A 12,626-nucleotide genomic window follows, 5' to 3' on the forward strand; every position below is an offset into this window, starting at 1 on the left:
GCATCAAGCTAGGTACCCCCTATATCTATAAATTTTCTGTGAGGACAATGCTCCTGTGAACTGTTTCCTCTAAACCTGATTTCTCTTTGTACCTTGGAAGGGAACAAGTGATCTGTAGACAGAAGAAAAGTTTTCTCCTTCTACTTATGGTTCCCTCTCTCTTGTTCTATTTCAGGTTTTTACTGAGAACTTGAACTGACATTTCTCAAACTAGCAGGATTAATTCAAACAAGCTAACGAGGTGCATTAACAACTTTGCACTAATCTTGTTAGTACTTTTGGCTATACCACCCTGCTCTAAAGACTTGGATAGTCTTGGTTACTTATGTTTTCCTTTAGTTCATCCTCTTTAAACATTATAACCCACACAAACCTAATCCTACAGATCTTTATAAAAGAGTATTGATGATTTGGAGCACAGTTTCACTCCCACTTTGCTTTGTAGGAGGAGCCCATGTAGTTAAAGTGGTGATGATCCGACAGAGAACATAGTTTGGGATTGTTGTTTTTCTGATGCTCCCTTAATACAATTATAGCAGAAATGCTTCCATTATTCTTGTGCTCCGGCAATATTGTTCTTTCTTGAAATGCAGCACCAATAATTTCTTTGGAATGGAAAGATGCCAAGAACTTGACTAATGTCTTCTAACCTGGGTGAGATCTTTTTCCAAAAATGTATACTTTGGCCTGACCTTTAAGGGACGCCCTTAAGAAATGTTCGTAGTTTTTCAACTCCCATGACATGCAGCCATTCTGCCTTGTGCTGGGATCCTATTAGATCTCCCAGTGCTAATCAGTATTGAACTGGATATGGACTTGTTTAGAAATCTATCAAAGAACACAAAGGACGGTCCTGTAGCAAGTGTTATTTGTGTTTCCAGAGATGGCTCTCATCTCTGAATCAATACTGAACCAAAGCCCCTGCATAGTGCTAAAGAGGAACTGTTCCACTGGAGGTGCCTTCTTATAGATGGGGTGCAAAAGCCAAGGTCCCGAACGCCGGTGATCATAGATATTTCCTGAGTGTTATTTGAAAGGGTAGAGTTATTAACACTGGTGTTCTGGTCAAATTCCAACTCGGCTAATTGCACTTTGCCTCCCTAAATTTCTTCTGCAATTTCAATGAGATTCTGAATTCATCTTCACTTCCTGTCCTAAACTATTTTGTAGAATTGCTGTATGCCACTGCCAATTCATCTTCTTCCCATGTCACTAATTAAGTTATCACCTCCACAAATCTCTTCCTTGGCTTCCTTTCATTTACTGCATCAAATTCAAGTAACTTATCCAGAGCTTCATGGCCCTGCATAATTTTGCCCTCACTCCTGATCTCCTCTCCTCTTATTCATTACACTTGTTGCCTTCTCTTAATCCTCTCCATTTATGAATCCCCACTCTCAGCTTGTACCTTCTGATGCCAAGCAGCCTTCGGAGCTGAGAAGCTAATGGCCATTGCCAGTTTCAGAGATGCAGAAATATCAAGGCTAATATAAAAAGTAGTGTCTTGCCCTTTTCATTACAGACAGCCTTCAAAATGTAAACCAGTGGCTAGAACATAAGAACGGCCCTACTGGGTCAGACCAAAAATCCATCTAGCCCAATAGTCTGTCTTCCTACAGTGGCCAGTGCCAGGTGCCCCAGAGGGAATGAACAGAACAGGTAATCATCAAAAAGAAAAGGAGTACTTGTGGCACCTTAGAGACTAACCAATTTATTTGAGCATAAGCTTTCGTGAGCTACAGCTCACTTCATCAGATGCATAAAGTGGAAAATGCAGTGAGGATGTTTTATACACACAGACCATGAAAAAATGGGTGTTTATCACTTCAAAAGGTTTTCTCTCCACCCACCCCACTCTCCTGCTGGTAATAGCTTATCTAAAGTGATCACTCTCCTTCAATGTGTATGATAATCAAGGTGGGCCATTTCCAGTACAGGGTTTAACAAGAACGTCTGAGGAACACTTCCTGGACACTACGGTGCTAATAAGCGATGGTAACATAAACACCACCCTATACCGGAAACCTACTGACCGCTATTCCTACCTACATGCCTCCAGCTTTCACCCAGACCACACACATGGTCCATTGTTTACAGCCAAGCTCTATGATACAACCACATTTGCTCCAACCTCTCAGACAGAGACAAACACCTACAAGATCTCTATCAAGCATTCTTACAACTACAATACCCACCTGCTGAAGTGAAGAAGCGGACTGACAAAGCCAGAAGAGTACCCAGAAGTCACCTACTACAGGACAGGCCTAACAAAGAAAATAACAGAACGCCACTAGCCGTCACCTTCAGCCCCCAACTAAAACCTCTCCAACGCATTATCAAGGATCCTGAAGGATGACCCATCACTCTCACAAATCTTGGGAGACAGGCCAGTCCTTACCTACAGACAGCCCCCCAACCTGAAGCAAATACTCACCAGCAACTACATACCACACAACAGAACCACTATCCCAGGAACCTATCCTTGCAACAAAGCCCGTTGCCAACTGTGCCCACATATCTATTCAGGGGACACCATCACAGGACCTAATAACATCAGCCACACTATCAGAGGCTCGTTCACCTGCACATCTACCAATGTGATATATGCCATCATGTGCAAGCAATGCCCCTCTGCCATGTACATTGGTCAAACTGGACAGTCTCTACGTAAAAGAATAAATGGACACAAATCAGATGTCCAGAATTATAACATTCATAAACCAGTCAGAGAACACTTCAATCTCTCTGATCACGCGATTACAGACATGAAAGTTGCGATATTACAACAGAAAAACTTCAAAACCAGACTCCAGCGAGAGACTGCTGAATTGGAATTCATTTGCAAATTGGATACAATTAACTTAGGCTTGAATAGAGACCAGGAGTGGCTAAGTCATTATGCAAGGTAACCTATTTCCCCTTGTTTTTTCCTCCCCCTCCCTCCCCCCTACTGTTCCTCAGACGTTCTTGTTAAACCCTGTGCTGGAAATGGCCCACCCTGATTATTATACACATTGTAAGGAGAGTGATCACTTTAGATAAGCTATTACCAGCAGGAGAGTGGGGTGGGTGGAGAGAAAATCATTTGAAGTGATAAACACCCATTTTTTCATGGTCTGTGTGTATAAAACATCCTCACTGCATTTTCCACTTTATGCATCTGATGAAGTGAGCTGTAGCTCACAAAAGCTTATGCTCAGATAAATTGGTTAGTCTCTAAGGTGCCACAAGTACTCCTTTTCTTTTTGCGAATACAGACTAACACGGCTGCTACTCTGAAACCGGTAATCATCAAGTGATCCATACCCTGTTGCTCATTCCCAGTTTCTGGCAAATAGAGGCTAGGGACACCATTCCTGCCCATCCTGGCTAATAGCAATTGATGGGCCTATCCTCCATGAATTTATCTAGTTCTTTTTTTAACCCTGTTAAGGTCTTGGCCTTCACAACATCCTCTGGCAAGGAGTTCCACAGTTTGACTGGGTGTTGTGTGAAGAAATACTTCCTTTATTTGTTTTAAACCTGCTGCCTATTAATTTCATTTGGTGACCCCTAGTTCTTGTGTTATGAGAAGTAGTAAACAACACTTCCTTATCTACTTTCTCTACTCCAGTCATAATTTTATAAACCTGAATCATATCTCCCCTTAGCTGTCTCTTTTCCATGCTGAAAAATCCCAGTCTTATTAATCACTCCTCATATGGAAGCCATTCCATACCCCTAATCATTTCTTTTTCTGAACCTTTTCCAATTCCAATATATCTTTTTTGAGATGGGCAACCACATCTGCACACAGTATTCAAGATGTGGGCGTACCATGGATTTATATAGAGGCAACATGATATTTTCTGTCCCATTATCTATCCCTTTCTTAATTATTCCCAGCATGCTGTTCACTTTTTTGACTGCTGCTGCACATTGAGTGGATGTTTTGAGAGAACTATCCACAATGACTCCAAGATCTCTTTCTTGAGTGGTAACAGCTAATTTAGACCCCATCATTTTATATGTATAGTTGGGATTATGCTTTTCAATGTGCATTACTTTGCATTTATCAACATTAAATTTCATCTGCCATTTTGTTGCCCAGTCACCCAGTTTTGAGAGATCCTTTTGTAGCTCTTCGCAGTCTGCCTGGATCTTAATTATCTTTAGTAATTTTGTATCATATGCAAATTTTGCCACCTCACTGTTTACCCCTTTTTCCAGATCATTTATGAATATGTTGAATAGGACTGGTCCTAGAACAGACCCCTAGGGGACACCACTATTTACCTCTCTCCATTCTGAAAACTGACCATTTATATCTACCCTTTGTTTCCTATCTTTTAACCAGTTACCAGTCCATGAGAGCACCTTCCCTCTTATCCAGTGGTAGCTTACTTTGCGTAAGTGCCTTTGGTGAGGCTTTCTGTCAAAGGCTTTCTGAAAATCTAAGTACATTATATCCACTGGATCCCCTTGGTCCACATGCTTGTTGACCCCCTCAAAGAATTCAGACAACAAACTTGCCCCAAGGGTCATGTAATCGCTCCTCCTCCACCTGGAGAACTCCCTCGCAAAACTCCCCTGTTAGCCACTCCTGTTCGCTAGCTCCTCTGGTCACTGTTCACTAGCTAGGAATGTCAGTTTGTTTATTGACTTGTGAAATCCACCACCATCTGTACCTGAGTATTTGGAAGAAACCCAGCCCGATTTATGGCTCTAGGAGACAGTGCCACCCAAGCTGCTATTGCTTGTGCTAAGACTGCTTCAAGCACCTGACCAGCTGGAAGCCTGCATCTATGCCAACTCTTCTACTAGGCAGTCAATGTGGCCTTTGGCCAAACTGTGGGCAGTTCAAATAGCATGAGCAGCAGCCTTCTCCAGCAGGCTAGTGGATTAGACATGGGACTGAATGTTAAGATATCTGCATTCAAACCAAAGCTCTGACCCAGACCCGTTTTGTTGTCTTAGGCAAGTTACTTAATCTCTCTGACTCAGATTCCACATCTCTAAAATTGGGATGATAAATAGTTACCTATTTTACAGGGACGTTGTTATAATTAATTCACGAGAATGCATGCTAAACCTCCAGTGCATGTGGCCTATGGTTGGAACAGCCTCCCACATACTGACAAGCCATACTCTGTACTCCGTGTCCCTCTTAACATTCAGGATTTCTTCCTCTTTCTTCTCACCTAAATCCCTCCTTGTGGCCCTTTCCTTCCTATATCTTCTCTTTGTTTGTCTAGTCCACTTTACAATGTAAACTCTTTATGACAGAGCACGTTTCTTACTCTGTAAAACAAAATGCATATGAACAGCACAAGGGAAACCATTTATAATTACTTAGTGATAATGTTACTATTATCATGACAGCCTGCTTAACAGCTGTCATATTTCATCCCAGAAGTGCACAGTGCATGCCAATGTTGTCTGCCTAAGAGTGAATGAAATAATCCCTGACGAGTTTGTAAAGCACTTTGCAATAAAAGGTGCTCTATAAATGGAACTGCTTGTAATATTCAAAATTTGGAAACTCCCTCCCAGTTTTGTCATTTTCCATTTTAGTAAATGCTACATATATTGATTCCCTTCTCTTCACATAGAAACCCTGGGATGCTGGGAGAAGCAATGAAGCTGAACTACACATGGCTGTTTTTGTTAAACTACATGGTTAATATACATAATATCTTTTCATATTTAACACTTTAGGTTGTGTAACAGCTTCCTCTGTGATGTCCGCACATCCCTGGGAATGCTGTTTAGGGAAGTGCTGCTGCAGAACCAGCAGAGGGAGCCCAAAACATTCAGTTTGATTATTCCCAAAAAATAGTGACATGAGCTAAGGTTTCAACTTTCTTTTTGTTCATTTGGCGTCATGTTGTTATTGGCTCCCCCCTCTCCCCTCCTCCACACATTTTAACCTGCTTGCTGGACATGGATGAGACAGACAGAAAATTCAGATATAACTTTTAATTCCCATTTACATCTTTTGGAAACCCTTCCCTCCCTCCAGGTCCCTGGTTTGAGGTAAGCTAGGCCTTAGGATATACTGTGACCAATAATATATCCTTGTGGGGAATCTGCCTTAGCGTCTGCCGTGTGTTAATTAACCCACATTATTACAGGACCCCAAACTCCTTTCTATACAGAGCAATAAAGGGTCCAGAGGGATCCATTCTGTTACCCCTTTTGTTCAATGTGTATAGAAAGCCATTGGGAGGGTTAGAGAGAAGACATGGGCTATAATGTATTCAATACACAGATGACACAGCTCTACAACTTCATCATTTCTGTCATGGTAGCTGCAGGGAACAAATAACCGAGTGAGGTGCGGGGAGCAGGGGCTGGCTGAGGATCAATCTAAACAAGGAAGAGGTATTAGGAATTAGAGGAATTAGAGCTGGTCAGAATTTTTCAGACAAAAACTAGTGACAAATTTTTTGCAACAATTGCAAAATTCCCCATTTTTGGACGAGTTCCAGTAGTGACGGTAGGTGGGAAGACACTATCTTTTATCTTGGACATCTGGAGAGGATGTGGGCTAGAGTGCAACATATTGGCTTTGTATTGGGGTTCTCAGTATGTGAGGATTGGCATTATATCTGAGTAGTTCAATGTTAAAGATTTTTACCATTTTGCATTAGTATATAATTATTAAAATCATGAAAAAGGAACGCTGCATCTGGAAAACAGATCCATCTCCTTCACACAGCACAGTATTTGAACATTATAGTGTGGCCTTTTGTTCCTCTTGGATACACTGCAGCTAAATTGTTTCCATAGAGACATCATCCACTTCATCTCCATAAGTGTCACACACATACACTGTGGTGAAATTGACTGATTTACCACCTCCTATCTATGCCTTACAGTTATGAATGGTTCTGAGGACCTATTAGCTGAAAATGCTGTATGTCATTACTAAGGATGATGTAGATTTGTACTTTGAAATATGAAACATTTTACTTCTGAAGGTTTATGCTGTATTTCTAAAGAGATTGATTGGAACTGCCATCTGGAAACAATATTCTAAAAAGATAAAAGGAAAATGTTTGTTTCATGACCAAAAATGCTGACTAACAGTCTAGGCTTTAATTGGTCTGGGTAATATCCTTACAGAGGGATTTGTAAAAAGCCTCCTGGAGGGTGCTGAAATCCCCTGCAGAGCACCTGATTTTGGCACTCAAACAAACTGGAGGATTTTCAAAGGAGTACTCATTCTTTGCAGATCTGCACTCTGTTTCTGGTGCTCAGCTTCAGCTGGGATCCCAGCCAGCAATATTTTCTAAACACCACTGCTAAACAACAGCATCGTCTCCAGGCAATGCTGTTTCTCAGGGGCATGTCTGACTGGCTGGGACAGTAAAATGACCTCAGCGTACCTGACCTGATAGAGGGGAGAAGAGAAAATGGTGGAGGAGAGAAGAAATTGGTCACTGTTTTTCCTCAGAGTTATATCTGTTCTCAAATGCTGCAGAAGTGGAATGTGAAGCAGATAAGAGACAGTAACTGAGAGTTGGGCCCTTTGTACATTATAGTGGCCACGGATTTCGATATTGACTTTGTGAGGGTAATGGATTTGGGCTCCCACAGTACCCCTGTGGTAGAGTTGCCAACTCTCCAGGATTGGCCTAGAGTCTCCCGGAATTGGCATCGACCTCCCAGTGACTATTGGAAGCAATCTGGGAGATTTTAATAGGATATTTTAAGAAAATGACATTACATCATGTTGAGGGGGAAAATCTCCTGGAATAGCTTCAGACAGAGTTGGCAACCCTACCTTTGGGGTGCAACAAGTCCCTGTACTCACCCTCTCTTCAGCATCTAATGGCCAACAGCACAGTTCCAGATGTGGGAGACTCAGTCTTCCAGCTGGGCCCCATGGGACTCTACCCCTTCTGAGGTTATCAAAGATCAAACAAAAATAACCACCGCAAGCCCTTTGTGGAACTCCCTTCCCTCAGTGGGCCCTCAGCAGGGCGCAGCACATTTCACCACCCACTGGCAAGTTACTGGTAAGAGTTCTAGAGTATTAGTTCAGTGTCTGGCCTTCTTTCCCCCAGGGGACTAAGACAGGCAATGGTTGTGCACACAGTCCCTATTCCCAGCCACACTGTATTCCACAAGGCTGAAACCAAGGCTGCTGCCAACTAAGCAGAGTTTCTCCTTCTTAAGGCCCCTCCTGCAGGCCTGACCTGGCTTGCAGGTGTGGTGGGGCAGGGATCTTGAGCCCCTAGCAGCGCCTTAAACACTTCCCTGCCCCCATTGCGGGCTTTGTATGCCCCATCACTGGTGCCAGTAGTATTTAGAAAACTATTCAATATAATACATAATCATTTTAGAATATACTTGTACTACTATGGCTGTTTCTTACTCTGAGTTTTACTAACAGGAGGGGGGCCCCCAAACTTAATTGGGGTCTCTAGGCAGTACCATAATGCAAACAAATTATAATGTTATAACAGTTACTGATTATGACAGTTTGCTTTCACATACTGTCTCACTTCGCCTCAGAAAGGGGCTGCATATACCAATACTCTAGGTTGGGGGGGGTATATTGTTATACTATTAGATGTTGATGGCTGCCATCAAGCATGTCTTTGATCTATAGGTACTCACAGAAACATAGACAGGTAGCACTGGAAGGGACCTTGAGAAGTCATCTAGTCCAGTCCTCCCCCAACTCCTTGTCATGCTGAGGCAGAACCAAATCAGCCTAGACCATCCCTGACAGGTATTAAAAACCTCGAACAAAGGGGATTGCAAAACCTCCTTTGGAAGCCTGTTTCAGTTCCTAATTATCCTTAGCATTAGTCCTGATCTATACTACAAACTTATATCAATATAAGTATGTCACTCAGGCATGTGGAAAACCCACACCCCTGAGCGACGTAGTTATCCCGACCTAACCCCCAGTGTAGACAGCATGATGTTGACACGAGGGCTTCTCCCATCATCTCCCCAAGAGGCAGTAGCTAGGTTGGAGTACCTATGCCCAGGTGAGAAACTCTCCCCTCAGCATATGTAGCATCTTCACTAAGCACTACAGTAGTCAGCTGCACCCAGTGCAGCGCTGTAAGCAAACCCTCTGAAGGTTTTCCTAATATCTAATTTAACTCTCCCTTGCTGCAGGTTAAGCCCATTACTTTGTATCTTACCTTCACGGAACATGGAGTACAGTTGCTCACTGTCCTCTTTATAAACAGCTTTTAACATATATGAAGACTTATCAGGTTCCCCGGAATCTTCTTTTCTCATGACTAAACATGCCCAGTTTTTTTTACCTTTCCTCAGAAGTCAGGTTTTCTAAACTTTTTATCATTTTTTGTTGTTCTGGACTCTCTCCAGTTTGTCCACATCTTTCTGTAAGTCTGTTGCCAGAACAGGATAAAGTACTCCAGCTCAGGCCTCATCAGTGCCGAGAAGAGCAGGACAGTTATGTCTCATGTCTTACACAGAACACTCCTGTTAATATACCCCAGAATATTTGCCTTTTTCACAGCTGCATCACATTGTTGACTCATTCAATTTGTGATCCACTATAATTCCCAGATCCTTCAGTGCAGTATCACTGCCAAGCCTGTTATTCCCCATTTTGTAGTTGTGCATTTGTTTTTTCCTTCCTTTGCACTTGTCATTATTGAATTTCATCTTGCTGATTTCAGACCAGTTCTCCAATTTGTCATGGTCATTTTGAACTATAATCTTGTCCTCAAAAGTGCTAGCAAGCCCTCCCAGCTTGGTGCCATCCACAAGTTTAATAAGCATACTCTCCCCTCCATACTCTCCACTCCATTAACCAAGTCATTAATGAAAATATTGACTAATACTAGACCCAGAACAGACCCATGCAGGTTCCCACCAGAAACATCCCCCCAATATGACAGTAGACCATTGATAAGTACTCTTTGAGTATGGTCTTTCAATCAGTTGTGCACCCACCTTACAGTAATTTCATTTAGCCCACATTTCCCTAGTTTGCTGATGAGAATGTCATGTGGGACCGGGTCAAAAGCCTTACTAAAAATCAAGATATATCACATCTACAGCTTTCCCCCAAGCCACTAGGCCAGTAGCCCTGTCAAAGAAGGAAGTTAGGTTGGTTTGGCATTGTTAAAAGCTGATGGGCCTGCTAATCACCCTTCATTCAGGCTAAATGAAAGATGCAATAGATCTCCTTTATGGCGTAAAATAGGAGGAGACAATAGAAGCCTAAGGCACGAGGCTGCATGCAGGGCCAATTAGAAGTTGAGCCATATGGGCCAAGGGGGGTTTCTGGGGCCTGATTGCAAATGCAGGAGCTTAGGCATTGATTGGTTGCTGGGTGGAGAGAGCCAAAAGAAAGCCAGAAAAGCAGTCATGAGTGTGGGCCTGACAGGGAGCAGAGTTTGCATCAAAGAAATACCTGACTCCTATTATCAATTTTTCCTTCTAATGGAAATAGCCCGGCTATGCCTCAGATATGGACTAACCACTCAGCCCAAAGATACAATATATTATTTTTACATTTGTTTGATATTTTAAAAATAGTTGTCCCTAATTATTTTTACAAATTTTTAAAGATATTTGTATCTGGCAAAAGGTTGGTTCACAGCATGCTCTCTTTCTGCTTCAATCTGCAGCAATGTTATAATGATGCCTTTGTCACAACTCTACCGTTCCCTGTGCATCACATTCTAATATCACAAACAAGGATCCAGATAGCCTCACCCAGACCTGTGCATGGAGGCCCCTCCCAAGTGGATTTCACCTATCCCATGAAGGAAGTGTGTACATATGTCTATAATATCAGCCAACGACACTGCTCTATCCCCCCCAATCCTTTCATGTGATCACACAGATGGCTTTCCCAGGGTCAGTCTGTGTTGGAGCAAGGATTAGGAGTTGGGTATACAATGGGGAAGAGGGTGGGAAATGCAATCATCCACCAACTATTCTCAAAGATTAACCAAAAGAGTTGATACAGCGATAAACTACCTTTCCATTTAGCCAATCCAGATAGGAAACAGCAAGGGCAGTCACAATCAAAGGAATCCTGATGGCACGGCTGCTCTATCTCAGCCAGATTGCCATGGAGCGGGTTGAGTGTGCTGGGGTTCCAGCACCAGTGTAGAGGCACCGGATCTCCATACCGCTGGCTCTTGTCCATGAGGATTCCAAGGGTATGGGTAATTTGGGGAGGAATCTCAACTAATTTCTTGCAAGGGGGTGAGAGGAAGGTACACACATGCAAACATCTTCAAAGATTTGTAGAAAACTTTGCACCCTCCAAGTATTTCAGTATTGCAGGATCAAGGCCAGAATTATAACTTCATTGTGGAATCCAGCCTGGCAATGCAAATACCATTAGATCAAAGGCTATATCATGCACTGTAAATACCATATCCCAAAACTACAAGTGGGAATTCAGCCAGTTATTAGTGCCGCATGTTTTGTTTTAAATGTTCTCCTCCATTCCTATTTACTTTTGCATAAAAATTTGTCTCTACTTGGTACAACCCCACAGTTTTCCAAAAGGTGAGTGAATTTAAATTACCAGTGGGAGCCACGATCGGCCAAACCTGCGGACGCAGCAGGTAAACAAACCAGCCCAGGCCACCAGGGGCTTTCCCTGAACAAGCGGCGTCGCAAGTTTGGGAAACGCTGGTCTAGAGATACATCTGTACATCATGGCAAGCTGTGTGTACCATATCCATGTCATCCTCAGGCAACCCACAATCCACAGAACATACAGAATAAATAAAGCAAGCAAGATTTTGCTCATGAATATCTCCACTTCTAAGAAATTATTTCAGGCATTAGCTTTGCTGTTTTATTTAGAAAATATAAGACAGTTGAAAAAGAACCTGACACTCTCAAATTAAGGTTCAATAATATCAAAAATAAGAAGTGAAGAAACAAACAAGTTGAAGATACTGTATACTTTAAACCTGAAGACAGGAGACAAAAGTGGTTAAGCAGCAAAGTGGAATGGGCGGGCAGGAATGCATAGGAGCAGAGGGAGAGTGCGGCAGGAGTTTGGGCGAGAGTGGAGGAAAACAGAAGGGGGAAATTGAAAATGCCAGAATTAAGGCACAACCTTAATTCTGTCCCCTTGTGAATTATGATACAGTCAGTCTCTAATTACATGATCAATCACTAGTTTTTCCACAAGACCCCAGCCAGGTAATTCCATTCAGGAGAACAGGATTATTCTATCCCTGCTTCCACAACAGAGTGATACTGGGCAAGTCATTTAAACCAAAATTTTCCCATGTGATCACTAATTGTGTGTTCCTCATTTTTGGGTTCTCAAGCTTGATTTACCTGGGACTAGATTTGCAGAACTGCTGAGCGCTCATTACTGCATATGAAATAGATTAGAGTGGTGCTTTGAATTTATGAAGTGGTATAAAAATGCTAAATCCTCTGAAAAATCAGGTCCTAGGCATTTCAAATTGAGCACCAAAAAGTAGCGGAAACTTTTGATCTTAATCTCTGTATGCCTCAGTTCCACATCTGTAAAATGGGGATAATATCACCCCTGATCTCACAGGAGTGATGTGAAAATAAATATTGATGTTTGTGAAGCATTCAGATACTGTAGTGATAACCGCTACAGAAACACCTGTGAGGAAGTTAACAATTCTGTTTCCAGA

Source organism: Lepidochelys olivacea (assembly GCF_965140295.1).
Source record: "Lepidochelys olivacea isolate rLepOli2 genome assembly, chromosome: 4".
NCBI lineage: Eukaryota > Metazoa > Chordata > Testudines > Cheloniidae > Lepidochelys > Lepidochelys olivacea.